This window comes from Diabrotica virgifera, chromosome 7 (genome assembly GCF_917563875.1).
Source record: "Diabrotica virgifera virgifera chromosome 7, PGI_DIABVI_V3a".
Lineage (NCBI taxonomy): Eukaryota > Metazoa > Arthropoda > Insecta > Coleoptera > Chrysomelidae > Diabrotica > Diabrotica virgifera.
The window spans coordinates 209,824,609-209,852,509 of record NC_065449.1 but is presented as its reverse complement, the minus strand read 5'-3'; the positions used below and the strand labels follow the sequence as shown (position 1 = coordinate 209,852,509).

The 27,901-nt window shown below is 33.6% G+C and overlaps 1 protein-coding gene across 1 annotated transcript in view; it reads left to right on the top strand.

The window, feature by feature from the left end:
* Positions 1-3,722: 3,722 nt before the first annotated feature.
* The window catches only part of LOC114329884 (ATP-binding cassette sub-family C member 4), a 351,864-nt gene continuing 327,685 nt past the window's right edge, over positions 3,723-27,901 (top strand). Inside the window, exon 1 of the mRNA XM_050655875.1 lies at positions 3,723-3,910. The gene's annotated coding sequence lies outside the window, so the exon portion shown is untranslated. The remainder of the gene's footprint in view (positions 3,911-27,901) is intronic.

Below are 27,901 nucleotides of genomic sequence, written 5' to 3'. Positions count from 1 at the left end.
TTGCAAATTCGACACATTCGGTGTTACTTCATGCCACAACTCATAGGGCGGTTTTTCTTTCGACTTAGTAGGTAATCGATTTTGCAAATAATTTGCTGTCACTATCGCTTCCCCCCAAAATTTCTTTGCTAAACCCGCATCGATTAACATGCACCTAGCCATTTTAACTAGAGATCGATTCTTTCTCTCTGCAACCCCGTTCTGTTCTGGAGAGTACCCTGCTGTATATTGAATTTTTATACCTTTACCCTTTAAAAATTCCCTTAAATTATTATTTACGTACTCGCCACCCCTATCCGACCTAATTACTTTTGGAACCCTACCTAACTGATTACTCGCAAATTCTATAAACTCTTTTATACATTTTACCGTTTCATTTTTATGATTTAATAAATATATAGTTGTATATCTAGAAAAATCATCAATTAAAGTCAAAATATAACGTTTACCCCCTGGAGTAACAGTCTTCATGGGCCCGCAAATATCCGAATGTAATAAGTCAAGAATATTAAATGTATTGCTATGAGAAAATTTTGGAAAACTCTTACGTAAAATGTTACCTTTCATACAGCATTCACAAGTTTCCCTAATCCTACAGTCTGTCATATCAATCCCGACTGCCATTTTCTTTTCCATTAAGTGTTTGACTGCATCCATGTCCCTGTGTCCAAACCGTCTATACCATGTATGTTGACAGTTGCTGGAATGCTCCAAAGCACTCAATCCATGGTCCACAGTTGAAAGTTTGTATAAGTCCGGTGAAGGCACCGCACTCGCGACGACTTTTCCGTGTAAAACGATTTTACACTCGTTTTTATCGAACTGCACATTATGCCCCGCAATTGTTAGCTTTTTCACCGAAAGCAGATTTGAGTCTAATCCCGGCACATACAACACATTGTCGATTTTTAAATTTTCCACTCCCGATCCAGTCACGCACTCAATAAGTCCTGTCCCTATACCCTGAACCTCGGAGTATTGCCTTTTCTCCGCCAAACTTACAACGCCCTTTCTGCTACCGTCAAATTGGGTATAGAATCCTTTGTAATTAACCATGTGGCTCGAAGCTTCTGAGTCCACATACCACGAAGCAGAATCCCTTTTTCCGTCCCTTGAGCTATAATTGACCATAAAACATGCATCATCAGTACCTTCAGTGACTTTATTGGCCTTTTCCTTTTTAAACGCTTTGTACTTAAAGCAATCTCGTTTAAAATGGCCCTTCCGGTTACAAAAATAACACTGCCTTGCTTCTGCCCTTGCAATACTCTCGTATAATTATTTTTGTTACCCTCGTATACTGATTTCATCACCGACTCCTCCTGATTTCTTCCCAAAGCTCCCTGACGTCTCCTGTACTCATCTATTAATTTACTCGTAACAAATTCTAGAGTAAATTCACTCGATGGCCTACTTTCCAGCGCTGTAATCAAAAAACTGTATGAGTCTGGAAGACTTCCCAGCAAAATTCCTGCTGAGAACCTGTCCTTAATTTCCTCCCCTAAGGCGGCCAGTTTATTCAACGATTCTAGGAATAAACTAATGTGTGCTTCCATATCACCATTCTCCTCTAGCGATAGCCTACAGATTTGCTTTAACAAAAACACCATACTAGACAAACTTGATTTCTGATGATACTCCCTTGGCGCTACCCACGCATCGCGCGCGAATTCCTTGTTTCGGATATGCACTAACTGATTAACGTCAACAAGTAAGGCTATAGTTGACAAAGCCTTATCATTTTGTTTTTTTCAAGAACTGCTTCGGTCTGCTTCTAATGGTAACTCGTTCGAAACTAATTCTCATAGATCAGCATTGATGAGTAACATTTTCACTAAATAACTCCACGACCGATAGTTCTTGCCGTTCAACTTTTCGACGTTATATTTCGCACTTTCCGCCATATTATGTATATCGTTATGTAACACGAAAAACTTCGCGACTGTACACTTTTAATTATTATCTTAATACAGGTGAGCTAAAAACGTAACTGAGGCCCATAACCTATTAGAAATAGCAGATAATAAAAGATACAAATAAGCGTAAACAAACTATTTATTTTATAACCGAACCGTATTATAATAATATACAAAGAGAGAAATTAAGGTGTGTCTTATACAACGTATACTTCTAGACTGAAAAATCAAACTCAAAACTCTACTAACATCGTTTCCACATTCATAATGTAACTCGACACTTTTTCGCGAGTGTTCGACCTAAAAGGTTCGGGGAATCAGCCCGCCCACTTAGACTGCCTATGTCCATTTTAACACTAATAAAAATACCATAATTTATAGTTGAATATATTCTAACAATTCTAGTTCAATCAGAGAGTGCAGCAAGCATCTCTACCGGTTTCGAAACTTATTAGTCTCTTATCAGGAGGCACATATGCTGCTCTCTCTGACCCAACCAGGACAAACCCCGGCATGCAGTTACGGATTTCAACGAACGAAATGGCAGGGATGCCCTAGCGGCAACTGCTAGCAAAAGACTAAGTTTTCAATCTAATAGCACATAAAACAATATTAAAAATATTACTCTACATCCCACCAGATTGAAAACAATGGGAAGCTTCTCTGGTAAAACCTCCGACGCTTCTAAAATTTGCAAGCCATAACGGATGCTGAGACTAAGAAGATGAGGGAATTTTACAATTTATAATTCACGTCCCATTTGCTCAGCGCGGTAAAGTTCCAACGTGAATGGTTCCCTTCGTACTCCAATCAGGGTAAACATGTAAATCAAAAATGAATAATCATTTTCAATTTCGTTGCAACACGAAACTACAGCCGCATTATATTCTAGTTCAATCAGAGAGTGCAGCAAGCACCTCTACCGGTTTCGAAATTTATGAGTCTCCCATCAGGAGGCACATAGTTATAATAGTAGTCTCTTATCGTGTTGCAACGAAATTGAAAATGGTTATTTATTTTTGATTTACATGTTTACTCTGATTGGAGTACGAAGGGAACCATTCTCGTTGGAACTTTACCGCGCTGAGCAGATGGGACGTGAATTATAAATTGTAAAATTCCCTCATCTTCTTTAGTCTCAGCATCCGTTATGGCTTGCAAATTTTAGAAGCCTCGGAGGTGTAACCAGAGAAGTTTCCCATTGTTTTCAATCTGGTGGGATGTAGAGTAACATTTTTAATATTGTTTTATGTGCTATTAGATTGAAAACTTAGTATTTCTCCCAATTTTTCCTTTATGGTCTTTCAATAGAGTCAGTTTCTTCTATTTCCTTTCTGATATTGATCTCATTATGTTTGAGCCCATTCTGTCGGTAAGTCTACTCCATTCAGTGCTCTCTCAAACATTTTTTGTATCATGTTGAATACCTTTTCTGAACCGTTTTTTGTTTTTTATAAAATACATATAAAATAAGTGGGTGTAAATATTTTTGACTTTTAATTTACATTATTTATAATTATTTACAATTAGAAACATAGGTATTTATGTATATGACATGTACAAATTTTAAATAATAAATTTATTCTTCAATAAATTTCTGTTTGAGAATAACTTAACTAAGGGTGCTAAAAATCTCCCATTCAGGCAACAAAACTACAGATGAAGTTTTTCCAAGAAGCTTTTAGGCAAATATATTTTGCCATTGCTATTTTTGTTGGTTAGCGGTTAGCGGAATGAACCACAACACAGACTGATAAACACGAGTTTCAAACTCCATCCAACTCCAACTCAGCCAGGCCAGCAGCAGAACAAAACTAGTCGTGTGCCGACTTTGTAACGGGGAGGACGTTTATTTTAAGCGTACAAACAAACCACGGCGTGAGTTGACGTAAATTTCAAACAGTTACCGCGAAAATAAAACAAGTGAGAAATAGTTTTAATTGTTTTTCCGTGAGAGATTAAATTTTGTTTGCTGTACAATTGAATATTAGCAGGTAAATTTTGATAACAATTTAAATTTTGATTGATTTTAACTACAACAGTTCAACGGTTTTTGGTTTTTAACTGTGCGTGCATAAATTTTAAATGTATACTTCTAAATCAAGACACCATTGTTAATTTTGTAATTAAAAACCAAACGGGAACTTCTTTCAAAAATATATTGTTTGCTAAAGAATTTGGTCTCGTCAATTAATATTATTAGAGTTACCGCGAAAATAAATCGAGTGAGGAATAGTTTTAAAAGTTGTATTTCCAATATTTCCATGGAAGATTAAATTTTGTTTGTTGCCCAATTTAATACTATTATAACGATAACAGGCAACAGGTAAATTTTGATACCTATGATAACAATTTTAAATTTTGGTAGATCAGAACAACAGTTCAAAGGTTTTTTGTGTTTTTGTTGGCAAATGTCTATAAATTTTGAACGTTTAGTAGACTGGGCAGCGTCTGGGCAGTATCATCGCCCCCGCTAGCGAAATTATTCTGATTCGATTTTTTTGCACAAACTTACTCAAAAAGAGGTTCTTATAACATATCCACAGGGTGTCGGGCAGTGCCGTGGTTGAACAATTTTTTAAACAATTTTTTTTTAAACAAATTCACAAAAATAATTTTTTTTTTCATTTCGAACAATTTGTTTTAGATAATCTGGGTCATTCTGAACAAAAAAGTTCCCTTGTCATTTTTCTCTGAAATTTATTGTTGTCGAGTTATATGTGATTAAAAATTTAAAAAATGCGAAAATGGCTATTTTCAAGGCTTAATAACTCGATTAAAAATTATTATGAAATTCAAAAAATGACCAAATCAAGTTTCAAACCCTTTCTTCAAGGTCCTGAAGAGATTTTTGGCATTATTTTATTACAAAGTTGCTATTTTTAATTATTAACAATTAGCGCTATAGTCCAGGATGCATCGTCGCCCCCGTTAGCGAAATTATTCCGATTCGATTTTTTTACACAAACTTACTCAAAAAGAGGTCCTTATAATATATCCACAGGTTGCCGTGGTCGAAAAATTGTTTAAACAATTTTTTTAAACAAATTCACAAAAATAATTTTTTTACTTCTAACAAATTTTTTTAGATAATATGGGACATTCTGGACAAAAAGGTCTCTTGTAATTTTTCTCTAAAATTGATCGATGTCGGGTTATACGCGATTTAAAATTTGAAAAATAAAAAATGGCCATATAACTCGACAACAATCAATTTTAGAGAAAAATCACAAGAGATCTTTTTTGCTCAGAATAACCCAAATTATATAAAAAAAATCGTTCGCAATGAAAAAAATATTTTTGTGAATTTGTTTAAAAAAAATTGTTTTAACAATTTTTCGACCACGGCACCGCCCGGCACCCTGTGGATGTGTTATAAGGACATCTTTTTGAGTAAGTTTGTGCAAAAAAATTTAATCGAAATAGTTTCGCTAACGGGGGCGACGATACAGTTGGACTATAGCGCTAATTGTTAATAATTAAAAATAGCAGCTTTGTTATAAAATAATGCCAAAACTCTCTTCGGGACCTTGAAGATAAAAATCTGTACTAGCTCGATATGTTATTGACTTACTAATCGTGGTATTTTCTTTCTATTGACTTCCCCTTTTAGTATGGGTAACCACATCCTACACTGCATTCTACCGAGGAATTTGCGACACAATAATTAGAGCCGCTTCTTTGATTTTTCTGTTTTTACTATCTGTTTCTTTCAGGACTAAACTTGAATCTCTCCCAGGAACGCAACTCATAAATTTTGGCAATATCATTTTAAAGTCTTCTACTTTAAAATGTATAATATATATCTGAATTGCCGATATAAATGAGTCAGATTAAATAAATTATTAGAAGAATTTTTTACTAAACAACAACATTTTTGTTTAATTCATTAATATTTTTTGTATTTTGACAACGGTATCCGATTTGGACGTCGAAACGTTAATAAAATCATTTTTTAGTAAAATTGTTGCTTATTTCCCATCAAAACTAGTAACATATTGATACAAAAATGAAATGTATACTAACAAAAAAATAAAGATAGATATAAGGAAATAATGAAAGCAAATATTTTGTTATCGCTCTCCTGTACCTAATATTTTGAGTTGTTACGGTTTAGATTAGAACGTGATGTACGACATTTTTCAAAGTTAACATATATTTTTTTAAATTCTCCCAAGTGCTGCGGAAATTGCTTAAATTAAAAAATAACTAAAAAATAAACAGTTTCCCGTATTGCTTTGAATATGAATTATTTTTAGGCATGCTTCATTAAAATAAATACATTTTCTTCTTTTATGTAATTTTTTGAAAAATGCTTCCATTTCGAGTTATTTGCAATTTTTTGTTAAAAAAACTAATTAATGATTTTTCGGATATTTTTTCTACTAAATAAATTGTAATCCTACAAAAAACTATATAATATTTTAGCAGTTATAGTGCCTAGACTTATTGTAGCGAACAGCAAGCAGTAAACAGCAAAAACAGCAGCAAAAAAGTTGGGTTTTTCTTGTCACTAAGAGAAAAGATAGGGTGGCGCCCATTTTCTTTCTTATTTAGTTCAATTTTTATCTACTTTTCTTTCAGTTGCCACGATTAACTTTTTTACTCTCTTTCTGACTCCAGTAGCCCCCGTTTAGAGAGCTGTAGATCCACTTTCCAAAGCATGTAGTTGTGTCCTTCAAAACACCTGAGAGTCAGTTTGTATAGCGAACGTTTTTAAACCTAGAATTCTTCGTTTAATTTAAATTCCAATACAAACCCCCCTTTGGTCAATTGTGACGTTACCCACGGTGACGCCCAACTTCCGGGCGCCCTTTCTACTCATCCAGGTTTAATTCACGTTACAATTGGAACCGCTTGGACGTAACATAAATCGTTTTTTGTAAAAATAAAAAATGTCCTTGTGAACACCCTGCTTTTGGAACGTTTAAATTTGAATATGGTAAAAAACGTGCAGTACAGTGACATGTTCACGTGGCCTTAAGGTGTTTTTTCAACGTAGTAAAAAATAAATGAAATGTATTTAAAATACTAATTGCGTTGTAATTATTGTATTTTCGTAAATCAAATATGGTATATAACCTGCTACAGCAAACCTATAATAAAATTCAGGTTAGCCTTGATCGTTGTATGTAGCATACTTGACTTTGAATTATATACCTTATAAATCGTTCCTCTAAAATAGAATCTTAAAACGGTTTTAAACAATTATTGCTTTATAATATTTCAACACAGGTGAATCTTTATTGTCAAAAATATTCTGTAAGTATATTTTAAAAATTTTTCATATTTCGTATTAGGTAGGTATACTGAATTAATGGGGTTCAAAGAAGTAGTGATGTTCATTAGGATGCTCTCTCCAGTTAGTAGCATTTCTAGTCTCTCCTACTGAATTTCTATCCTCACCATGAAGTGTGGTCTTAGTCGTAACTATACTGTTTATTACCCCGAACACCTGAGCAAGCTTGCTGGAGATTCGATAACCAACCTCAGTGAAAGGCAGGGTCAGGTCAGATGAAGAAGGAAGACATGGTCCTCCGAAAAGTGAGTTTTGTTCTGGGCCAGCTATGCATACATGTAAAAGTTAATTCAATGAAACGAATCAATCTATGAGAAACAGTAAACGTGTTGTTTCAACGTATTGGTACCGAGATGGAATCCCCACGAGAGGGAATAAACAACTAGAAGACCCGAGGTATGATGTAACAACCATTCAGGATGTTAAATACAATGGATATGGACAGTGGACATTATACAGAAAATTATGTATCAAATTCCAAAAAAAGATTATCAGTTATAACATATGATTGACCTTATCGTTGAAATCGAAATATATTGTAGAACATTATTTTTCAATTTTGATTCGAATGATCAAAGGTAAAATACATCATAGTATTATATTCAAGGTTAACTTGATAATCCCCAGTTTTTTGTTGTATTGTATATTTTAAACGGTTAACGTAACCAGGCATGCAATAATTATTAAATTCACTGCGGACAAAATAATATGTAATGTTATTTTAATAGTTAGATAATTATTTAAAAGTGATTAGGAAATGGGAATAAACAGAAAATGCCTTATACGTACGACAAACTAGGCCACGATGATATCGAACGATAAAAAATATGTTGTTGATAATAGAAATATACACGATGTCCAGAAAAGTTATATAAAAAAATACTATAAATACTGAAAACAGTTTTAATCTAAATTTACTTCTACAGGGTGGCGCACCGAAGACGAAACAGGAATTTTCAGTCAGCTATTTAATTTTGTTGGAAAACTCTCAGATCTGTCGATTTTGATTTAAAGGGGGACCCTTATTAATCACCAGTTCACTATAATAGCTGCAGCCCCCCCAAGAGGAGGTGACACCACCCGTAAAATCTTAAAAAAGAAGGGCTCATTTAAAATTAGATTTAGGCAAATAAAGACCTATTTACAAAAACAACATAACTGTAGTTTTAATATTTTATATAGGGTGAGGCAGATATCTGGCCTATTAGAAATATCTCGAGAACTAAAGGCAACAGAATCATGAAAATTGGAATAAAGGGGTTTTGAAGGATGATCTATTAAATGAAAATATTTTTATCTCTTTGCAACTTATAACTTCGTTTTTTTTAAATGGGACACCCTGTATATTTTTACATTTTCGTATTCTCCTCAATATCTTCTTTCTTAAAATATGAGGTTTTGTAATATTATACAGGGCATTTTAAGAGATATTTACGTTTTTTATTAATTCCGTAGCAACATTCACACCCTGTAGAATTGTAATAGTTGGACATTAAAAACTCTGCTTACGTTCAAGTGATTTTTAATATAGTCTACTATTGGTAAGAAGCATTAGTATAGCTAATTTTGAAATTTTAGTATACAGGGTTGGTCGAAACTCGGAATGAATATTTTCTTAAATGGAACACCCTGTATTTTCGTATTGTAATGAAATGATATTTCATGATGGTACTTTTTTATTTTATAAGTATTCCCTATACCTAACTGCTTTAATTTGTGAGTTATTGGTGATTCAAGCTAAACATTAATTGCAACAAAAAATACGTAAAATTTTATTAGGTTGGCCGTGAAAATATTCACTAACAAATAATTTTTCAGAAATAAATACATATTAATCCAGACTGATCCTTAAAATTACCAATAATGGTTTAGCTATCAAAATACCTACGTAGTTAAGATTGTTGGTGCGATTAACAATTAAGCACAAATTAAAGCAGTTAGGTATAGGGAATGCTTAAGAAATAAAAAAGTACCATAAAATATCATTTCATTACAATACTAAAATACAGGGTGTTCTATTTAAGAAAACTCAGAAAATACTCATTCCGAGTTTCGACCAACCCTGTATACTAAAATTAAAAATTTAGCTATACTAATGATTCTTAACAATAGTAGACTATATTAAAAATCATTAGAACGTAAGTAGAGTTTTAGATGTCAAACTACTACAATTCTGCAGGGTGTGAATATTGCTACGAAATTAATAAAAAAACGTAATTATCTTTTAAAATACCCTGTATAACATTACAAAACCTCATATTTTAAGAAAGAAGACATCGAAGAGAATCCAAAAATGTAAAAATATACAGGGTGTCCCATTAAAAACGAAGTTATAAGAAACTTACGGTATAACCGGAAGTAGCAAATAGATGAAAATATAATCATTAAACAGATGACTCTTCAAAACCCCTTAATTCAAATTTTCATGATTCTGTTGCCTTTAGTTCTCGAGATATTTCTAATAGGCCCTTTATTTGCCTCACCCTGTATAAAATTGAAAAACCTAATTTCTAATTCTTTCATAAAAATATTTTTCCTGTTTTATGTAAAACATTAAAATACAGTTAAGTTGTTTTTGTAAATGCACAGTTAAATTGATTCAACGCAACGTGAAATAGCGAAATTTCTGTTGAAATTTGTTATTTATGATTTATGATCATTAAGCTAATACCAAACCGTAATTTATTGCCTCTTTACCCTATTTTTATTATCCTGAAAAGCGTGGATTATTTTCCGATGAACTGTCGGTAAAATGATACGCGATTTAGCATACAGGTGCTAAAACGTCCCCCTTTCAACTGAGCTAGAAATCTGATACGATCAGTGCCGTGGTATTTTTACTATGTAATGGTCTAACCACGTTGTGATAAGAATGTTCTCATTATAAAAAAATTCTACCGCTAAATACTGGTGGTGTATCTTTCTTACTCGGAGTCCGACCGATTTTATCAAAAAAGTAAATGTTTATTGATTTTACAGTACTTTGGGGTGCCAACTCTTCTTTCTCATCTGTTCTCTCTCCTTTGCACTATTATGTATTTTCTATTTCTCTTTGCCGACGTTTAAATTGGTAAATCGCTTCAACACGTTCTTAAACGCGTCAGTGGTCCGAACCTTGGCTTCTGATATCTGTCCAGGGCCCTGATTTTAACTCAAATTTCAATATGGCGACGTTGAAATGCGACTGTGCGAGCCTTGTGGATTTTTGTTGAACCAACGAAATGACGTCACGAAATAGCGACTATCGAAATTAATAGCGACTCCAATAAAGTGGTTGATATTATAATTTCGACTCGAAATTAGTCGAAATTATTGTGACACGGACATGAATGAATGGCGAATGGCCCGAAAGCGAGGTTAGGTTTAGTTTAGGAGATGTGTTTTGTTTGTTTCTTGCAAGGAAAACTAAAGCAAAAGGTATTAATATGGCTGAGTTTTATGGAAATTTGCTGGTTTTGGAGGAATTAGATAGAATAGTATTAAATTAGAAATATAATAATTGAGAATTTCCACAATGTGAATTATCAACTCCATGAAAGATGTTAGGTAATAATCTGGGAAAATTAGTATAAAACAAGGAAAATTATGTATCAGCTAATATTGCTAGACATGCTGGAATCAAATCTTAAGATTTCATATATTAGTAATATAGCTATGCAAAGTCCGCAGAAAGTGTGCTATTTGGTCTATAAACAAATTAGCGCTCCGAAATCTTTTTTTCAATTATTGCTCTGTAACTCAGAAGATTTTTACGTTAAACCAAAAACACTCCATAAAAATCCACTGTTATTTAATTCTGCACATAGATATTTTTTTCCGATTTCCTTCGGCTGAAATTTTCCTAGGAAAATTCGGGTTTTCCAAACAAAATCTTTAAGTGTCTTGAAGATATGAACATTTGTATGTACAAAGAGGACCGGAATAAAAAGGTAATGGTTCAAAGATTGAAATCCTGTTGTTTATAACTTTGTCGCAAATGCCGGTCAAATTTGACCGGTTATACCTGGAACCACTCCTCGCAATTCAATTTTTTTTCTTCGAAAAGGGCACAGAAGCCGTGCCCTTTTCAACAGCGTTAACTTAATTTAATTTAATCTAATATTTTCTGAGGGGTTCTATTTATTTATAAGCCAAAAAATTGTTTCTTTATATAACATTCCTGAGACCGCTCAAATAGTCCAATTTCAATTCTGTAAAGTACGTTGAATAGGTATAGTGCTTTTTTTTATACGGAAATCATAGTTATTCTGGTGTATCATAATCTTTCTGGTTATTATTTCGACCGAAATTTTTTAATTAATTTTAGTTATTGCTAAGCTATTGGTTAGATTGTCGCCGGTCTCCTGATATACAGAGAGGGGCTAAATTGAGGAATAAATTCATTTTCTCTAAAATGGACGATTTTAGAGAAAAATCCCCAAACCAGTCGATTTTTATTTTTAAATTAAATTTTTTTGGCATATATTTCAAATCATTTAAAAAGGCGTTCAATCCTCTATTCAGTATTATATACATTAATATCATTATTTATACAGGGTGACCAAACAAAAATTTTTTCAATTAAATTAATTGACGCAAAAAGAAAAATGTACGTAATTTATTTAACTCAAAATACATTCTATTGCTGTCAGAAAATAGAGAAAAATGCAAAAATATTTGGCAAATAAACATTGCTTTTAGCTTAAATTAAATGTTCAAACTGCCAATAGGTAGGAGGGAGGCTGTTTGTGATTTAATTTAAGCGAAAAGAAATGTTTATTTGTGAAATAATCCTTTTTTCTATTTTCTGACAGCAGTACAATGTATTTTGAGTTAAATAAATTACATACATTCTTCTTTTTGCTCCAATTAATTTAATTCAAAAATTATTTTTTGGCAACCCTGTATAAATAATGATATTAATGTGTATATTACTGAATAGAGAATTGAACGCACTTTCAAATGACCTACCACACGATCCCTATTCCCAATAAAAAAATTACCGTTACGTCATCACGCTCAGATGGATGACGTCACTACTATGAAATATATGCCAAACAATTGATTTTAAAAATAAAAATCGACCTATTTCGGGATTTTGCTCCAAAATCGTCCATTTTAGAGAAAATGAATTTATTCCATAATTTAGCCCCTCTGTATAATCTATTTTAAAAAATCTTTCATGTCATCATTTTATTTAATTATTGATAAATAATTACTTTCCTAAAATTTTAATTGAAAATTGCAGATTTTTGGATTTGGGAAAACTCTGATTTTCTTAGTAAAATTTTTGTTGAAGGAAATCGAAAAAAAAACTTTGTGCAGAACTAAATTATGGTGAATTTTTATTTGAGTGTTTTTGGCTTAAAGGAAAAATCTTAGGAGTAATTGAAAAATAATCTACAGAGCACTAATTGAAGAAAAAAAAAGAAGATTTAGGAGTGCTAATTTGTTTATAAATAAAATAACACACTTTCTGTGGACTTGTCATACCCCATATTATTAATATGCAATCTTAAGATTCGATTTTAGCAATAAAATAGCTGGTAAATAACTTTTCCCAAAAATGGCATTTTTTCGATAATTTTCCCAGATTATCAACAAATGTTGCAGTGGTATAAACCGGAGCGCCAACCCAAATTCTGAGCAGTGGCAAAATGACAACGTTAATATCCCCAGTTGTAACTAATATCGAAATCAATAAGAATCGCTATAAATGGACAGCCTAAGTCTGACGTCACAAATGTCACAAAATTGGGAGGAGCTTATATTGGCTCCAAACAATTTTGTTTGTAACGTTAAATGGTCATAAGGAATTTTTCATTTATGTGCTTTGTGTGGCAAAATAAGACTTCATTTACGTATTTCGTTAAAGAAACGTGTTAATTAAGAGATTTTTATTCGTTTTTGCTCAGGTGGTTTTTATTCCTTAAGTCGCGTTTACATGATGGCAATTGGCGAGACAATTGTCATTAAACAATTGTCATCACGTGGTTGCGGATTGTCGGAGGCCAGTCCAGTTGAAAGAGAAGATGTTTACACGGGGCCATGATGTTTAGTTGGCCCCGTGTAAACATCTTCTCTTTCAACTGGACTGGCCTTCGACAATCCGCAACCACGTGATGACAATTGTCCAATGACAATTGTCTCGCCAATTGCCATCGTGTAAACGCGACTTTAGTGATTGAAAATAAACATAACCTCAACACTGTTTACGTTCTAATCATTGCATTAAATTAACTCACCTGGGCCAAAACGAATAAAAATCTCTTAATTGGCACGTTTCTTTAACTAAATACCTAAATGAAAAGTCTTATTTTGTCACACAAACCACGTAAACAATAAATTAAAAATTCCTTATGAGTGTTTAATATTATAAACAAAATTGTTTGGAGCCAAATATAAGCTCCTCCCAATTTTGTGACGTCAAGACTTAGGATGTCCATTGCGACCATCATGGCGGCGTCGAAATTCTATAGCGACCTCGAAATGAATTAGAATCAGGCCCCAGAGGGCGTTTTTACTTTTTACCGATGTTATCGAATTTCTGAATCTTTTGAGGATTAGACTATAGCCGATCTGATTTCTTCCTTTAGGTTTGTTCCAACACAACGAAGAACCGTCATGTAACGATCACGTTACTATATAATTAACGTTCCATGGGTTCTATGGGAACAAAATAATACATTCCATGGGTTATTTTGTTTACTGCGCAGTACGGTGATCGTTACATGGACGGATTTCGTTGTGTTGGAACAAACCTTTCGTTTTGTGGTGTGTTTCCTGGTGATTTTCATACCATAGCCACCTTTACTATACAAGCCATGAAGAGAAACAGGCAATGTCGTAATTGATGACGTCGGTAGTCTGACTTTCAGACTACCGCTTTCGAAACCACGATTTTAAATTACAAATTCAAGTAAAATTTATAGTATTTTTTGAGTCGAACAGGAAAATATATTAACTAGAAGCTTTGACAAAATCAAATTAAAGGTAATTCTATAAAAATAACTATAAAAACAATTGCTGACAATGTTTGATGTGCATTGTTGTGGTTTAGAGTAGATAACTTTCTTTTTTGTTATCGCCCTTATCGTTATTTTTCTTTTTATACTTTTTTGAAGGTTCATTACTTTGATGGCTGCTATTTTTGTATAATTATTTAAAACAATATTACACATAATTTTTATAACAGCAGAATAAACTTTGAAGGCATTTTCCCTACATTCACACTAAAATTCAAAATTTAAGTAAAATACTTCATACTGTTGTAAACTTTTCATTACCAAAGATCATAATAACATCAAGTGACAATAATTGTTTTGCAAAAATAATTTTTTAAGATTGGGATTGTTAATAATAAATTCAAATCTTAAACAAAGGTGATAATAAATACATTTTACTGAATCCGTTGCTAAGCACAAACCATCCCTTTGCAAATAATCATCGTAATCAGTGCCGTAACTACCATTGGGGCAAACGGGGCGGTGCCCCGGGGCCCCCGGCCAAGGGGGGCCCCACAGAGACCTCCTTTTGGTTGGCCGTGCATAGATTTTAACGAGGAAAATAAAAATATGTAATTTAAAATCCGATATCAACGAAATATTTTGAAATGACACAATTTTAAAAAGACAGCAACATAAAGTCTTAATTTTTCACTGGAGAAATTAGTCTTTTCGACTAAAATGCAATTGGAACAAAATAGGGGCCCTGAGGCCTGAGCTAAGCTGGGACCCCCGAGACCTTAACATAAAAATTTAAAGTATTAGTTAGGAAATTACTTATTTCGGCGTAACAAAACCTAAAATGCCATTGGAAGAGGGGACCCGGGCTAAGCTGGGGCCCCCGAGACCTTTCGTAAAGATAAAATTGTTGCTGAGGAAATTAGATATTTTGGCGAAATAAAAATTAAAATGCAACAGGAATAGGGGCCCCAGGTCCCAGCCCAGCTACTTTGTCTTAACCAATTTTCCCAGACAACATCTTGGTTTGTGAAAGGAACCACATGGTACCACATTTTGAAAAGAAGGGTAAGGGTAAGATAGAATGAGCACATTAGGATCAGTCCCACCACTACACTGACCAGCTTCACTGACTGTGTTTGGCTCACATTGCAGTTGCTTAAGGCACCTTAATGTGCATTTACGTTTGCTTGGTAGTTCGCTTGGTTATTCATTCGCTACAAAGTAAGACAAATAAAATTAGCGCTGCTTATTTTATAATTATTGCAAGACATGCTGAAAAAAAGAAAGAGGAGAGTGTGGTGTTCACACAGGAGGGAAAATGCTTTTTCAAGGGGTTATATATCAAACATTTTTCCGGACCACCGTTGCGCTGGGCGTAGGGGGCCCCCAGATTACGTTTGCCCCGGGGCCCCTAACATCCTAGTTACGTCCCTGATCGTAATCTGCTCCAGTTGTCTCTCCTTTACTGCAAAAACAAGCTGTTTGAACTAGAATCATCTTAATAACATACCTTTTAAAGCTCTTTATAATTTGTAGCAGGAAACATTGTAAAATTTTTCAGTTTCTCTGTAAATATGGTGAATATTGTATACAAACAAATGCGAACTGGCAGACTTAACCGGTCTACCATTAGATGTTGCCAAGTTTCAACTTCATGGCTTTTTAAGTAAAGGTGGCTATGGTCATAATGCACATAATCTTTTCTGTGGTAATTCGAAAAATGTGGTTAATAAATTACTGGCTTCTATTACTGTGTGAGTGTTCCTCGCACTTTTTATTACCCGTTGAAAGAATTAAAAACTAAAAATTCTACTGATTAAATTTTTTGATTTAATCTTTTTTTTCAAATTAAAGTATTGGAAAATAGCTAAAGTATATAATATACTAGAGCTAAAGTATCTAAAACTGAAAATCTAAAGGCCGTCCCCCTTCTATCATTCGCTTAATCCTTGGTGATCCGAATTTTGTATAATATTCACATGAATACCACATGTTTGCCTATTTTGGCATGTTGTGGTCATATAAAATAGATTGTTTTTAATTAAATGCTGTCATCTCGGTACTTTGCGTATGTTTAGGGAAGTGTGTTTCAAAATAAAAGCAACAAATACTTCCTATTTGCAACGTTTGAGTTTTATCAGTATAATTACTGCAATCTACGAGTACATACATATTATATTATGCATTTTAATTAATTCATCATTGGCTCCAAATTGATATAGTATAATCTACATTTATATCGAAATAACAGTCCTTTGCGTTTGTTATTATTGAAATACCATTAGTGTAAATTGAGCTTCCCAGAACGAATAAAAACTAATTTGTTCATTTTATATGTCGCAATTGTTGTTGTAACGAGTTTTGTATCTTATTAATATAAACATCAAAATTGTGTCAAGATTTTTAATGTATCAAATTCCATGCTCTTTCAGAGATGCATGAAAAGGTCGATGCTAGTCATCAGTGTGAAGAACAGGGCCAAAGACTATGATTTGATTGGCTAGAATTTTTAATCTTAAAGCGCTTTGAAAATCCAAATAAGTAGATGCTTGTAAGGGGGTTCCACGTAACTATAGAGGAAATAAATAAAAAAAATGATATGTAAAAATAAAAGACTATATTTTAAGGTTAAAATTAAAACATAAGTGAATATCACTTCGTTGGTGTGGAAGAAGAACGTCACAACTCAAAAATTGCCATTTTTGAGGTATACCCTCTAACCAACTCTAAATGTTATGGGAAAAATTGTCAGAAGTTGCACTCATGTAATTACCGCTAGATGGCGACTTATAACAGTTTGACTTTGTCAAACCCATGCATTACATTTTATGGAAGAGCGTCGCTGCGTCGCAATATAATGTAGTTGTGTTTCAGTTGTTGTGGAAGTTCCCACGTGTTTTTTGGAGAACAGTGTTACAAGTTAAAAAAGCAACGTATTTTTTGGGACTTCGTGTTTAATATTTAATGCAAGACAGTTACATTTCGTCTTAGGTAAGTATTCCTTACAGGATATGTGCTTTTATATAGAATTATTATGAGCAATACAGTAACATTTCAACAAATTTTGGGAAAAACTGTTACAAATGCTAATTACAGGTAGAAAGTTGAGAACAAGAAAGACCTTTCTATTTATATTTAAATGCTAATAATGGGCTCTTTAATATTGTAAAAGATTTTACCTCTTATTTTTTACCTTACCAAAATTATAATGAAATCTAGCACAATTTTAAAACGTTGCTCCTGAAAATTAGAACTTTTTGACTTGTAACAGTGCTCTTCCAAACCAACCACTTATACTACCGCCATCAGACAGTTAAAAAGTGATGTGTCCAAACGAATTTCAGTTCTTTTTTAAACTTCAGTTCCCCTTCCAACCCCTTCAGTTTTTAAAAATATAACCATTTTCAATTTCGTTGCAACACGAAACTACAGCCGCATCATTATTTCAGTTCAATCGGAGAGTGCAGAAAGCACCTCTACCGGTTTCAAAACTTATTAGTCTCTCATCAGGAGGCACATATACTGCTCTCTCTGACTGCACGCCGAGGTTTGTTCTAGTTGGGTCAGAGAGAGCAGTATATGTGCCTCCTGATGAGAGACTAATAAGTTTCGAAACCGGTAGAGGTGCTTGCTGCACTCTCTGATTGAACTGGAATAATGATGCGGCTGTAGTTTCGTGTTGCAACGAAACTGAAAATGGTTATTCATTTTTGATTTACATGTTTACTCCGATTGGAGTACGAAGGGAACCATTCTCGTTGGAACTTTACCGCGCTAAGCAGATGGGACGTGAATTATAAATTGTAAAATTCCCTCATCTTCCTTAGTCTCAGCATCCGTTATGGCTTGTAAGTTGTAGAAGCCTCGGAGGTGTTACCAGAGAAGGTTCCCATTGTTATCAGTCTGGTAGGATGTAGAATAACATTTTTGGATGTTGTTTTATGCGCTATTAGATTGAAAACTTACGATTTTTGCTAGCAGTTGCCGCTAGGGCATCCCTGACATTTCGTTCGTCGCAATCCGTGACTGTACGCCGAATACTTACGTGTTTTTCCCTTCAGTTTTCTTTCAACTTCCCTTCCAACAACAAATAGCAAGAAACATCCATCCAATCCCTTCCACGATGCTTTACCAACAACAGCAAACATTCACGTCAAACCTCACCAAAATCAGGTGAACAAACATATCAAACAATTCTATCGGTTACTCCATCTACTAGAGTTAACTAGAGAAACAACATTCCACACAAGCTAACTATCAATGGCATGAAGATTTGATGGCAAAGCATAACTAACATGAAAATTTGATTTGACAGAACAGGAGACCTAAATAAATAAGTAGATGGGTTTATATTGGTATGGCTCAACAAAGAAACATGTAGAAATGTGATTAGAAAAGTCGATTCCGCATACGCAAATAAATGATAATGATCATACAGTCAACATTTTTCAAATAGTTATGTTAAATTTTATAACATCTCATAACGTAGTTTCATAACGTAAAGACGTTTCAGAATCTGCAATACCGAAAGATGTCCTATCTGCAATGCCATATTATTTTTTAAATACTTACTCTTGTTTACCTTCACCATCAGTGCATTATACGACTTGCACGTTTTAGTTTAGAACAATTATCAAGAAATGTGCAAGCAGCTGGAGTTTAACAAACATCAATAAATCATCATGGTATTTTTACTAGTATATAATATATATCTTCGCGCAGTTATATTAATTAACTCATGTGGATTAACTGTTCTAGTTCTAACATCGGGAATTTTTAGTTGTACTTGTGAATATTTTTACTATGGGGACTATTCGCAAACGTGAAACTTTTCACACTAAAAATAAATAATTGTTGTGTAATGTAAACATTATATTGAAATTAGGTTATGAATAAATATACTAACAACCTTATAAAACTAGGATATATGTACATACAATCTTCCCAGAAGTTTTCGAATAATCTTTTTTTGAGAACGATTGCCGAAGTGGATATGGAAACGTCAAATATTAGTTATTAAAAAATGTAATTTTCATTACCCCAATAATTATGCCTCAACCTCAACCCATATTATAATACTGATATTAGAATAAGAGTAGTGAGATAAGAAGTAACTGAAAAAAGACTTGCCAGTTTTGAGATGTAGTATTACCGAAGAATGTGGAAAATATGGATCATCATCATTCTCTTCACCTTATCCCTATGCGGGGTCGGCTTCCCTAATTGCATTTCTCCACACAATTCTATCTTGGGTCATATCAATGTTAATCCCCTTTACCAACATGTCCTGCCTTATCGTCTCCCCCCAGGTCTTCTTTGGTCTTCCTCTTCTACTCCTTCCAGGAATCTGCACTTCAGCTATTCTTCGTACTGGGTGATTAACGTCTCGACTTGAACATGACCAAACCATCTTAACCTATGCTCTCTTATTTTGGCATCAATTGGTGCCACACCTAGACTTCCCCTAATATACTCATTTCTAATTTTATCCTTCTTTGTCACTCCACTCATTTATCTAAGTATTATTATTTTTGCCACATGCATTCGTTGTTCCTCTTTCTTTTTCACTGCCCAACATTCAGTTCCGTACATCATAGCCGGTCTTATATCTGTTTTATAGAATTTTCCCTTCAGCTTCATTGGAATTTTTCTGTCACACAACATACCACTCGCTTCTTTCCACTTCATCCATCCAGCCCTAATTCTACTGCAGGCATCTCCATCTATTTCTCCATTACTCTGTAATACCGATCCTAGGTACTTAAAACTATTGCTTTTCACAATCATTTCACCATCCAAAGATACCATTTTATTTGTAGTAAGTCCATCTTTAAATTTACATTCCAAATACTCTGTTTTTGTCCTACTAAGTTTTAAACCTTTTTCCTCCAGAGTTTGTCTCCACTGTTCCAGTTTTTGTTCTAAGTCTCTTTCACTATTTCCTATTAACACTACATCATCAGCACACATTAGGCACCATGGAATGCTACCCTGTAGTTTCGCTGTTATCTGATCCAAAACGAATGAGAATAAATAAGGACTAAGCACAGAGCCTTGGTGCAATCCTACTTTCACATGAAATTTATCAGTCTCTCCCACACCTGTCCTAACACTAGTCGTTACTCCCTCATACATATCTCTCACAATCTTTACATATTCGCCAGGGACTCCTTTCTTATTGAGTGCCCACCACAGAATCTCTCGAGGAACTCTAATCAATGCTTTCTCAAGATCAATGGATACCATATGAGCGTTGGTCTCTTTATTCCTGTATTTTTCCATGAGTTGCCTTACAATGAAAATTGCATATGTTGTTGACCTGCCCTGCATAAAGTCAAATTGTATCGGATATTTCGGTTTCTTCACGTATCCGTCTATCAACTCTCTCCCATATTTTCATGGTGTGGCTAAGTAGTTTTATAGCCCTGTAGTTTGTACATTGTTGTATGTCTCCCTTGTTTTTGTAGACAGGTACTAATATACTGCTTCTCCATTCGTCTGGCATTTGTCCAACTTCCATAATTCTATTAAATAAAGCTGCTAGTAAACTTATTCCTCTCTCTCCCCATGCTCTCCATACTTCCTCAGGAATATCATCTGGTCCGACTGCTTTTCCTTTCTTTATTTTTTGAAGCGCTTGAGCTACTTTCTCGTTTATTATTCTGGTAACCATTGCTGTTCTGGCTCCGTTAACTCCACAGGCTGTCTATCAAATTCTTCATTTAATAAACTGTCAAAATACTTTCTCCATCTCTTTTTGACACCCTTTTCGTGAATTGGTATTTTATTATTTTCATCTCGGATACATCTAATTTGATTAAAATCTCTTGCTTTCTTTGCTCTCTGTTTGGCTATTTTATATATCTTTGCTTCGCCTTCCCTGGTGTCAAGTTGATCGTATAGGTTTGAATACGCTTCTGCTTTAGCTTTTGCTACTGCTACTTTAGCTCTCTTTTTGGCGACCATGTCGTTTTAAAGATCTATGTCCGATCTGGTTTCTTGCCACTTTTTATATAATTTTCCCGTTTCTTTTATTTTTCCTTGTACTTCATTTGACCACCACCAAGTCTCTTTATCCTCAAACTTCTTTCCTGACGTTATCCCAAGTATTTCAATAGCCGTGGCTCTAATAATATTGGCCATTTTTCTCCAAATTGGGTTAGGGCTTCCTTTCATGTTCCAACATATTTTTTCTACTATTCTTTCCCTGAATAGACCTTCCTTCTCATCTTTTAGCATCCACTACTTGATTTTTTGTGGTCCTATCCGATATTTTTGTTTAGTTTCGCTTTTTACTTCGATGTCCAGAACAAGCAGCTTATGTTGTTGGCTTACTGTCTCACTAACTATTACCTTGCAGTCCTTGCATTCACGTATGTCTTCTTTCCTTATCATGAAGTAGTCTATTTGGGATTGATGTTGTCCACTTTTGTAGGTAATAAGTTGAGTGTCTCTCTTTTTAAAGAATGTGTTAACAATCGCCATATTCAATGCTGCTGCTAATTCAAGCATGTCATCTTCAGCTTCATTTCTAGCTCCAAAGCCTAATCCCCCATGTATTGTTTCATATCCTGTCTTGGCTTGGTCCACATGTGTATTGAAATCACCTCCTATTATAACTTTCTCCTCTGCTGGAATATCACTCAGTATGTCTCCTAATTGGTCATAGAAAGCCCAATTAGGAGACAAACTGAGTGATATTCCAGCAGAGGAGAAACTTATAATAATAGGAGGTAATTTCAATGTGGAAAATATGGATACACAATATTAATAAACAAGGAAACATTATGATTATGAAAAATGAAAAAAGAAAAAGAAATACTTAACACTCTGAAGGAAAGAAAAATTACTACTTTGGTCACATACTAAGAAATGTAAAATATGAGTTGATGCGATTGGTTATACAAGAGAAAGTAGAAGGAAAAAGAGGACCGGAGAACTGATTTAGATCATTGTAGACATCTTCGTGCTAGGTTTGGATCTAGACTTGTCGCTACTATTGCTGAGCGGTGTCATCGGCATATAGGCTGTACATGGTTTGAGGGGCGGTAAATATGGCCGCGGTGTACGTGGTATACAAAAGGAATGCCACTCCCCCTATGGAACTCCAGCCTCGATCATTCAGACTCGAGACATGACGTCATGACTCCTACCTCAACCCTGAATTTTCTATTTGCTAGATAGGATGAAAGAATGCATGCCATTGCCTTGCTGTATCCAAGTTGGTTCATTTTGTGTACAAGCCCTTCGTGCCACACTTTGTCAAATGCATTAATGACATATAGGAATGTAGTAGCAGCGTATTTATTTTCGTTGAATCCCTCTGTGATGTATTCGGTCAGCCTTACACTTGTAGCTCGCTGGAGTGTTAAGTTCTGAAACCAAATTATGCTTCCGGTATCGTGCTTATTGTTTCAGACTCTTGTTTTAACGTAACTAATATTATCCTCTTTTCAACCTTGCTTGTTGATGATAATAGGCTGATTGATCTGTAGTTTTGAGGCAATGTCCTGTTTTCTTGCTTTCCATAGCTTTGTCACCTGTGCTTCTTTTCATTTCTTAGGAAATCTTCTTAGTATAATCATTGCATTTATGATTTGGGTGATCTAAGGGAGATTTGGGAGACTTGGCAGATTTCTTAGTGTCCTGCTCGTGACTGTGTGGTCCTGGTGCTTTTTTCCTTTTAGATATTTAATTCCTTCTGGGGAGGTTTGAGTTATTCCTATTTCTCCTGGGTTTCTTGATAATCTTTTGTAGCTACGTTCTACTTTTTCCATGAAATACATATATCATCCTGATAATAGTTTAGCAGGAATTGTCTTTCAAGGGAATTTTTTATCACTTAATTTTTTTCTTCATGTTGAAAAAACTCATCCTAGCATTTGTTACTATGTTCTTGTAGCTGTTTTTCACCTACCTGTTTAGTTGGTTTTGCTTCTCTTCCTACTTCTGGATTGTCAGTTCTGTTTGCTCTCCTTCGCATTCTATTTTTTTCACTTGTAAGTTGTTTTAAACCATCGTTTATCTTCTGAAATCTTCCTTAGTTGGTTTGTATTCAGTTTTTGTGCTTTTTTCAACTGCATTTAGTATACACCTTTCTAATTCTGCTACTTGTTCTTCCAGTTCGTTGGCAGAGTTGATTGTTGAAATTATGCATATTTTCACTGACTATCCTTTTGAACGTTGGCCAGTTTGTTTTTCTTTTTCAGGTATGTGTGGAGTGGATTTTGTTCCCACCCTTCTATAGTTAATATGATTGGATTATGGTTTTAGTTTCCTTCTGGTACTGATTGTGTATCATAGAGTATTTCTACGTTGTGAAGAATTGCTATGTACACTAAAATGTACAGATGTGTTGGAAGTTTGTCTCCCCCGGGGAAGTAAGTTGGTTCGTTCGGTCGTATTACTGTTGTGTCGCCTCTATGTTCTAGGTAGTTAAATACAGTCAAATCTGCCATATCCGGATCAATGTGGCGACAGACCGATCCGGATATGAAAAAATCCGGATATCAAGACCACTACTTCTTTTATTCTGAAACGTTTTCTCCTTCATACATTCCAGTAATCAATGCCGTCAATAACTTTCGTCGATAGATACGTTTTATAGATTCTATAATACATTATTTCGCTATCTTTTAGTTCTTCTTTTAGTGCGTTATCCAACAGCAGGACTGCATTTCTCGGTAAATTTCGGTAGATCCGGACGGCGTAGAACCGTCCCGATATGGGGAGGTCCGCATATGACAGGTCCGGATATGGCAGGTTGTACTGTAGTATTCTTCCGTTCCTGTTTGTTGTTCTGTCATGTCAGTTTGGGGATCTTGCGTTTAGGTCACCTAATATTATTAGGGATTCTTCTTTGTCCAGGACGGCATTTAGATCTTCGTTTTGGATTGTAACGTATGGTCTCACGTAGGCTGATACTATGTTGACGGTTCTTCCTGACGCACATCCTGGTTGAAAATTTTAAAGCAGTGGAATGGAGAGTAAAAACAACGAGAGAGTTCTTCAGAACCGCTGCAAAGAGAATGAAGTGGGCCGTGATGATCAAGAATATCCTTAAATGATGAGGCACACGAAGAAGAAGAAGATTAAACTGTATATGAATATTTTTAGGTATATTCAAAAGTTTTTAAGTGATGAGTTTTTGTTCACACTTTGCAAACAATTTGTTACTAAATGTACTAGACACTAGACAGTTGGGACTAGGATTAGCGAACCGAGTAAAATAATAATAATCGCAGGAAATAAAAGTTTTTAGATTCTGGATAACTATAAACGTTATAAACATAAATCTCTAACAATAGCATTGATACCTCATAAAGCAATTCACATAAAATATGGCTAGGGTCTAACAATGAATAATAAATCATAAATACGGAAGACCTCACATGTTAAATGTTTGTAAATTGTTTTTCAACATTAATATTGTTTGTGGCACAAGAGTTTCATAAACAAATACATTTATTTTATCGATTATACTTATACTTATAATGAAACATGAAATCATTAGAAGTCTAGATAACACTTTATTCATCATTTTTAATAAGAAATGTATCCGAACCCTAGTAATGACATTCATTTTATTACTACTAGGGTTCGGATGATTATTATGAATTTATCATTGGCAAAATATGCATACAAACATGCATTAAATAGCTTTTCTCTACGACCGTTTAATAACATGCTCATTATTCGCTATTTTTTCATAGATAATAGCACCCATTACTTTACCCGTGAGTAATATTTCATTACTCACGGGCTGAAGTTACTCCCGGGTCATTACTCACGGGCTGAAGTTAGATTCAAGTGGCGCATGCCACTTTTAATAGTAATCGTATATAAACTGCAAATAAAATTACTTAAACTTGTTTATTTAATACAATAATTATTGCAATTTATATCAATAATTATTATCTTCGACAAATTTTTAAATGAATTTTAACTGTAACAATGTCAGTATATTTTTTACGTTTATATCTTGTTTACTAGAAATTTTGACGTTTATCATTAATTTATTTTAGTGACAGTGACATTAGCGCATTTTGTTCGTGTTAATTGGAATTAACTAATATTGTGTTTATTTTTTAAATCATATTGTGTTAACATATTGTAATATATAGTTCTATTACTATATTATAATTAGGTAAATGTAAATATACATTATAACTTGTTGTGAACTTATAATGAAATACGTTCACCGATAATAGCCATTTGCTATTTATTAGATTCATTGACGGTAGGTACAAATTTATGCTTATAATTTTTCTGAAACGACTAGAACTTGGATTGACTATTTCTTGTTGTATTTTTACAATACATAAGAATTTGTTAATAGTAGGCAACCAATTATTCAGCCACGTATTAGGGGTAAACAGCATTTAGGAATTTTTGTAAATTATTATAATTTAAATATCGAGTAGTTTATTCGAGTATATTTTTTGCTAATTAAAATCAAAAAAAAAAAGATCGTAGAAAAAGTATAGTATTCTACTCGCATGTAATGGCTATTACTCACTCTGATGAATTACGACACTCGCCTACGGCTCGTGTCGCAAACTTCATCATCGTGAGTAATAGCCGTCATTACATGCTCGTTGAATAATATACTATAAATATGCATATCGCCGCTTCGCAAGAACGTAGGCTTAAGTAAAAAAAGACGATTTTAGAGGAGAGGCATTTTAAAATTTTATGGATATGATTATGAGCATAACTCCGAATAAGTTGTTACTTTAAAGAACTTACCTAAACAATTTTGTTAGAAATATATCTAAATACAAACTGTGATATTAACTAGATAAATTTATAAAGTTTTTTTGTTAACCCTATTACATTTGAGTATTTTTCCTCAGAAACATTTACAATTTATGCTACCAAAAATTTTTCAAAATTTATCTTAAACATTTTTTCCAAAATATGTTTTTTTAAATAACTCCGTTAATTTTTAAGATATGAGGTTCACTTAAAAACAATTTGAAAGCTAATTCCAAGGGCTATTAAACCTTGGCGAATTTAATCTTTTAAACTCCTTACTTTTTTAAAAATAAAAGGTTAAATGCTCATTAAAAGCAAAAGCTCACTCAATTTTCTGCGCAAAAAAAATTTTTGCAAATCAGATTCTTGGGAATTAAATTAGCTACAATTTCATATTGAAACATTTTTTCGTATCTCTGATGCTAATCTTGCTATTCTGAAGAAAAGGCCATTTTCTTTCCAAACTACAAAAATTCGTTATTCGCTTTTAACTCCATTTTTTTTAAAACTAATCATTCCAAGCCGATCAAACTTCTAGAGCCTATTAATAATACATAAATAAAAAAGCCCAAATAAGGTTAAGGTGATACAGTAGCGATCAACAAGTAGCAAAAACGCGTTCCAAGATTGCGGCTGTAATTTTGAATATTTTTTCGAGATATTTGACACACGTATTCGTAATATAATAAAGAATTGCGGTACAGCGCCCAATTTGAAAAATATATTAATATGTGGAAATCACTCTGTAATTAAATACAATATTAAAAATACGAGTCTGTACCGTCATTAAGAAGAACAAAAAAATACACTTTCTTCAAATAAACTTTTTTATCCGATGCCTAGATTTTTTGTCATTTTGGAACTACTAAAAATTTTTATTTCATTAGTATGTAGTTCCAAAATGACACAAAATTTAGACATCGGATAAAAAAGTTTACTTAAAGAAAGTGTATTTTTTTGTTCTTCTTAATGGCGGTACAGGCTCGTTTTTTTAATATTGTATTTAATTACAGTGTAATTTCCACATATTAATATATTTTTCAAATTGGGCTCTGTATCGCCATTCTTTATTATATTACGAATACGTGTGCTAAATATCTCGAAAAAATATTCAAAATTACAGCCGCAATCTTGGAACGCGTTTTCGCTACCTGTTGATCGCTACTGTGTCCTCTTAATGACTAATTTTAATTAGGGTGGTGATTAGAGCGTTGCTTGCGATCACTTTTTCGCTGAAAAAAATGGGGACTGACATTCTTTTCATTATAAGTCACTTAATTTTTGAGCTAAAGACTTTTTTTTAATTCTGGAGATAGATATTTTTAATTACTTTAAATTAGTTTCAACAAGTTGTCCTCTAAAAATGCATAGTTTTCCCGTCTTTTGACTTTGAAACTACAATATTTAGCATTTGACGAAGAAGAGCCAACATATAATAAAGTATAGCTCGATTATAAATTATATCGGTCTTAAAGAAAATAAAAAAAAAGGTTTTGTTTATTTATACAAAAGGTACACTTTTGTTACGTAAAATTGTTTTGATAAAACGAAAACTTTTGGAGTTATTAGCAGAAAACTTATTAAAAACTTTGATTTTTTCGATAAAAAACTAATACTTTCGATGGCAAATAAATCGAAAACTATCAATTTTATCAAAAGAATGTATAGAGTTTTGCTTAAAATGAACGGTTTTACCAACTTTTGCGATTAAAATATAATAAAAAATTTCCACCCCCAAGAGGGTGTGGCAACCATCCCCATGGTAAAAGCGCCTTTCGGCATGATATAGATTTTGATCCTTGGATTATCCACTACTTATTTTCAAATTTTCAAGCAAATCGATTCATTCTGTAAAAATTGTGAGGTTTTGTCCTATTTTAAGCTTCATTACTTGTACTATTAGCTAAGGAAATAAAAAATACATTTTACACATTGACATACTATTTTTTCATTTCCTTGATTCATTCAAGTGTGTACATTATGGA